Source organism: Phalaenopsis equestris, unplaced genomic scaffold, assembly GCF_001263595.1.
Source record: "Phalaenopsis equestris unplaced genomic scaffold, ASM126359v1 Scaffold001105, whole genome shotgun sequence".
Classification (NCBI taxonomy): domain Eukaryota; kingdom Viridiplantae; phylum Streptophyta; class Magnoliopsida; order Asparagales; family Orchidaceae; genus Phalaenopsis; species Phalaenopsis equestris.
Window position 1 is genome coordinate 4,148 of NW_018165544.1, and position 6,928 is coordinate 11,075.

Sequence of the window (6,928 nt, forward strand, 5' to 3'; positions counted from 1 at the left end):
AATCTCCAATTCTATGTCCGATAATTTTATTTCCCTATTTATTTGCACCCAACTTCCAAGGGCTTTGCCCTCCCTGAATCTTGGATGTAATCTTCACTTTAGTTGTAAAACTCAACATAGTTTAACAAATCAATTGGCCAGATTGAAAGTAAATTAAGATCAAAGTGAAAAGATTATCACAACTTCTTTAATATTTTCAAGGCTCAACCAATCCAAATCACCATTTCACAAATCTCGATACAAGGAGAAAGATAGAGAAAACTACTCAGAACTCATGGGGAAGATACGACAAAACTCGAAATTTATATATAAAAGCAAAGTCATACAAACAACAAGTAAATACCACTTATCTTTACTTTCTCTCCCAAGCAAATTCCTCGAAGTTCCTCTGAATCTCTTCCTTTCTTTACAGCACATAGAATTCTTCTTCGAAGCGGGAAGAAATCTCTCACTTTCCCTCCACTCTTACAATCTCTCGAATAATTCCTCACAATCTAACCCTAAATTAAACTCTCTACATGCTACTGGGCTCTCTACAATTTGCTGAACCTCTCAAAACCCCCCTCAATTTTTGGACAAAATGTTCTTTTAAAGTTGTAGAAGAGTTTTCCCAAGAGTTGCCTAAGCATCCCTTCAAAAATTGTCCACATTCAATGCACCTGTTGAGATAACCGCCAATCTCGCCGTTGGTGGCCTCGAGGGCGCCGTCAGCGGGTCTTCTAAATTATTTAATCGGGAGTCTTGGGAAATTCTCGCCGTCAGAGCCATTGGGCTCGCCGTCGGCGCCCTAGCTCAAATTTTCATATTTTTGTCCTTTTCACTCCAAAATCGCTCCTTTTTGCGTCTTTTTGCTCCAATGACCATAATTTATCATTCCTGCAACAAAACATGAAAAATACCCTTCTTTAAAGTGCAATATCATCAAAATCAGTGTAAAATAGGTATAAAAATCTCAACATATTTTCCTTTGGTCAGGGACAATAATGGGGAGCCGTCCGAGCGCCTTTATCTCGTTAACGGTCGAGATCTAGTCGGATGAACTCCAAGGTGGAAAGTGCAATGAATGGGAGCGCGTCGTGTCGCCGTTCAGAGCTGCTTAGAATCTAGTCAGCACCGGGCGTTTAAATAGATAAATATGGAATTAAATAAATCAGAAAATGATCCCTAACTTCAAAAAATTGATATCTTGGTGTAAAAAATCACAAAAATAAAATAAAAATATCCTCTTGCTCAGTGAAAAATACCCTCTTGCTCAGTGAACAGAGGAGAATAATGTGGAAATGGTTTGAAATTTATTTGATGCATATTTTATTTTTAATTAATTAAACACTGTCTTGAGTGTTTTGATTCTCCATGCATGTAGAAATTTCACCATGGCTTGAAATTTTGGCATGTTGTTGCATCTATCTTGGGGAACATTGTCTGATTTTTCCAAAGTCAGAAGAGATCTCTAGACATAGATCCATATTTTTAATTTTATGTCTATTATTTGCATAAATTAATCATAATAATTAGCATGTTGCTTAGAAAATTCCAAAAAAATTTTGAAAGGTTTATTATGGTCAGAGAACCCTTTGGAAAATAATTCATAGGCTAAGTCATTATGAATACACTTAACTTTCACCAACCCCTAAAATACAAAAAAAATTAATTTTGGAAACATAAACATTTAAATGACTTTGTTTTTAATATCCACTGCAATTTGAAGTTCAGAAAAATCCTCATATAAATTTAAAAATATTTGGAGCTCATTTGATAACTCAAAATGATTTTTTAAGTTAAATGTCATATTTAAAACTAAAATGATTTTTAACAATTAAAATATAACTCAAAAAATTATAAAAATTAATTTTGGTAGTTCTCTGTGATCAGAGGAATTTTCTAAAAATAAATTTGTAATTAAAATAAAAATTATGTTTTTAAGTCTTTCCTTAATATTTAAATAATTAAAAAATGATAAAAATCACAAAAATAATAAAATTCATGAAAATGTTCTAAATTGTTTCCTAAGCACATAAAAAAATTGGAATATTTCTTCTGATTTTTTAAATGAAGATATTGAATTTTGAAGCTTAAAATAATTTTTAAAGGCTAAAAATGGATTTTCACTAAAATATTTTTAAAAATTCAAAGAAAAAGCTAAAAAATGTGAAATTTGTTTCTCTCGGTTTCTTGACTTGAGAGAGATTTAATAAAAATGTGAAACTTAATTTTCCATATTTAAAATATTTTATAATTATTAAATACTCCAGAACTTGAAATAATTCTAATAATTTAAATAAAACTCAAAAAATCAGAAAATTTGGTCCCAATGATTCTCTGGTCTAAGTCTACCTCCATACAAAATTTCAAGGGATTAGGCTTTACCTTGATTAAGTTAGGGAATTCTCTTTAAAAATCCTATTTCTTGCATATAAATAAATATATAAATTAAATTAAAATTTAAAAAATCACATTTTCTCCTCTGATGTCTTAATTGACCCATGAGTGAGGTATATTAAAAATTTTAAAGTTATTTGAATGAAATTTGATGAATTATGAAGCATTAGAGCCTTAGGGGCAAAAGTGTAATTTTAGAAATTTAGCCTTAATTAACATTTAGGCTTAATTCAAGAAAGGGAAATAGGTAACCTTTGATCACAATTAATATATTTGGATGATTTAAACACAAGGGGATTAATTGGTAGAAACCAATCTCACTTTTATTAATTAAAGGATAAATTTGTAATTTTCTTAAATCATTAAAATTTGGAGTCCAGTCAACTAAATGATCCTAGACTTAGGCTTAAAAATAATTTGATTTTGGGTGTTGATAACTCACTAATTTAATACACCTACTTGATGTTCAAACGAAATTTAAGTGTTTTGAAAGTGAATCGTTATCATCACTTAAAAATTTAACTTCTTTCAAAATACAGACATCTATCAAAAGTCTATCTAAAGGGCTTAGTAGTGGCCTAGACTAAATCAAATTTGGTTAAATGAGGATTAGAAAAGTTAAGATAATTAAAAATTGAACACCTTTGAAACACTACAAGTCCAAATTAAAAAAATTGGCCAGTGTCTTGATAACATTAACTTGCCTCTTTAATGGTCTTCACCCACATAATCCCCAAATCAAATTAGAAGTGTTAATTACCCTACTCTTTGGGATAATTGAAACATCAATGCTAAGTGTCTCAATAACACTAACTTGCCCCTTTAAGGGTCTTCACCTGCATAATTCTCAAGTTAAATTATAAGTGATAATTACCCTACTCTTAGGTATAATTGAAACATCAATGTTCATTGAGCATTAAAGGTATTTACAGGATGGGTTATTAAGCAACATAATAAGTTTAAAAACAGCTCGAGACTTTTCACTAGGTAGTGAGAGAGAAGCATGGACCTGCTTCTTTCTTCAGATCTGTTGGATACCTCAGATGTCTACTAAACTTAATATGTTTTGCTTAACAAAAACCATCATTAATCAAATTAATAGGGACCCGCCAAGATATGACCTGGGGTTGGGTAGATCACTAAAACCTTACTTTTCTGCTTTATATAAAATGCTCTCACATGCATTTTGAGTTTCACGTGGTGGAACGAGAAGACTTGTCAGGTACGTTTTTTATAGTTTACAGTGTCGTCTTTTTTGTACTTTCATATTGTACTTTTATGCTTATAAAACTTGCATGCTAAACAACAATGTCACCCTGCTTGAAAACCAAAACTGTTAGGATAGCCACAAAACAAAAACCAAAACCCAAAGCCAAAATTAAAATCAACCAAGATAGTTGAGTTTAGTAATTTCATTTGGACTAAGTGAATCCAATAGAAAATAGTGGTGTCGAAACGAGGGAGTCATAGGATCCTAACCTGTGTTGCTCTAATCAACTTGAATATACCACAAAATATTTAAGGAACCATAACCATAGCGACATATTATTTGACATCATAACCTGACAAACTAGAAAACTTAAACTCATCATGGCAAGGAGCTTGGAGCTAGCATGGTGGGCAGAACGGCCATCTTCAACAGCAAAACCTGCCTTCCCCAGCTAAATCAATTTCCTTCCTTAGAATTAAACAACAAAGCCATAGGATTTTGAGGTTGTCCGCTTATGCAACATAAATCCTCACATTATCTTTAGGTCTTTGTACAGCTCTGTTGTACAATATAATCCCTAACTAGTTTTAGGATTTCGAGGTTATCGTTCGTCACAAACTAAATCCTCACATCTTTCAGGTTATTTGTGTGATCTTTTCGCACGAATGTAAGCCCCAATAAATAAGATTGGTAGGATAAACTCTTAAATAAATTTTTCCTCAAAACTGAAGCCAAATAATATGATAGATTGGGAAGTCACCAAGGTTATCCTCTGAATCCATGACGTCCCATAGTTCTTCCTCCTTTGGATTCTACAACAAATGTTTCTAATTTGAATCAATCCCTTTTCACACCTCTCTGTCCGATCTCTTTGAAAAGTCCTATCCTTTTAAATTCCTTGAAGATAATATTTCCTGATTTTTATCGAGATTTTTCTTAGGTGGCTTTGGTCATTTAAGATGTAATTTACTATAGGGCTTGCCCTTATAGGAAGCTTGTCTGAACCTAGCTTAATGTAAACCCTATTTTATTCTTCGTATTGAATAGAGAAAAATTGTCGGCAAATAAAACAATTTTGCAGACCAAACGGATGTCATATATTTCTTAGTTTATTTGATCGAGCCTCATCCTCAAGTCTTGTGTTTGTCCTTCGGGAAAAATACAGGGTTTGAGGTACAACGCTATGATCCTTGGAGAGCCCAACACCTAAAAAAACAACATCTATGATTAGGTTCGGCTCAAATAAGAATATATTGAATGATATAAATTAATGATTACCTTCAGCTATCTTGGGGGTTGGTGCGGGAGGAGCCCAATTATCGATGGGATCCTTAGTTTTTCCCTTGAATTTCTTCTTGATGACTTTGGCCACCATACCCTTAGGTCGGGCCAACTCCTGAATATCTTTCTCTTCTAAGATTTGGAAAGTCATCCTACTATATTTACTTTAAAGGAGGGCCTTATTCAAAATGTATGAATCAAATTATTTGGGAGACATAAGAATAACAACATTAATCTTCTTCCCAAACTCTCCCAAGGTATCAAATAGAGTATCTATCTTCTCTACAAGGCACAAAACCAACAATATAAATTTTAAAAAGGCTCTGATCTAAAGCAGCACGTGAATGTCTTCAATTGAATAATCACAGATTTATCACAACTTGATGTGAGTATTGAGGATGAAGATGGAGCAAGGATTTTTTTATGTTCGTTGTTGTCCTCTTATGAACACCTAGTGACTACTTTTACATATAAGAAAGAAATAATCAAAGTTGATGAGATTACTGCCACATTATTGGTTCACAACCAGCAGAAGCAGAATGTAGGGGAAAACTCTCATGGTGATAATTTATATGTTAAGGGTAATGACACGCCTAAAAATGTACTATTTTTCATGCTTTATTTTATAATGATATTGTAATTTAAAGGTATTTTTTCTTGTGTTTTTGGTTGTAGGTACATCAAATTGAAGAATTTGAAGTGATTGGAACAAAAGGAACAAAAATGAACCAAAACGGAGTAAACCGGAGCAAATCGGGTCGAATCAGGCACACCAGAGCCATGGGGATCGAAACCGAGCACTTAAGTGCTTGTGCCCAATCCTTAAGCTCCAAAGTATGGCGCCTAGCAGAGCGCCGTCTCCCCGCCACTAGACAGAGAGGGGGGCGCTTAAGCGCCCAAAAAACTGTGCTTAGACGCCAGAGACGGTTTTTCAACATATCTTCTAGAATATACGTCGGATTTGGACAATTTTTAAAGCTGTGTTTCGTGCATCTTTTGGGGAATTCATTAGAACTAATAAAATGGACTTTCTAGAAGAATTTACGGTGATTATATGGAGTTTTGAAGAGGCACTTAAGACACCTTTTGGAAGATTCATTGAATCTAGATAGTTTTGAAGAGACACTTAAGAATCTCTTAGGAAATTACAAAAAAAGGCTTGGAAATGTTTTTAAAATAACTCTTGAACTCTTGAATCAATAAGAAGAGGAGAAGAAGGCTTGGAGAAGAGGAAGAAGGCTTGGGCATGAGCCCCAAGTGGGGCGACAACGTGAGAGAGAAAGAGAGAGTGTGAGAATTTCTTCTTTTCTTTTCACTTTGTTCTTGGTGAGGATTATAAGGAGATTGATTTTTCCATACAAGGAGAGTTTGATTTCCATAATATATAAGTATTTTCATTGTATTTTGATTTGAATTTAGTACTTTGTTTGTATGGTTTCAAAGTCTTGTTCAATGGAAAGTTCTTGTTGTCTCTTCATGTGTAGTGAGTAGTTTTCTTTACTCTTCCCTCTTATAATGAATTAGTATGCATGTGTAGGATATAGAATTTAGTAGAGTGAGAATATATTGTGATGATTTCACTTTGTTCTTCATTTAAATGTAAACTTGATCAACTTGCATGTTAAAATCTGTTGTTGGAATATGTAAGATCCGTGATAGTGATGTCTCAATCAACTGTGGTAGAATCACATGAGATTATATTGATGAGAATGTAGTTCATATTGTTGAGTGCAAATAAATAGGAAAATAATCTTTCATGGGTGTGGAATTAGAGGACTTTAGAGTGACAAGCTAAAGCCTCCTAATTTGGTCTATTGTTTTAGGTTTTGATGCGAGATGTTAGCCTCTAGGTGGAGGGATAAGAGGGAACTCTAGAGTGAGAGCTAGTATCTTCCATGCCTAGCCCGTCTTCAGAACTATTCAAATTTTACACTAACCAATGTTCTTTATAGGATCTCTAGTAAGGATAAAGAATATAATTGCTCATATTTGTCACAATCTTTCTCACTACTTGTTTTACTTTTACACATGTCACTAATTTTATTGCATGAGGAAGAG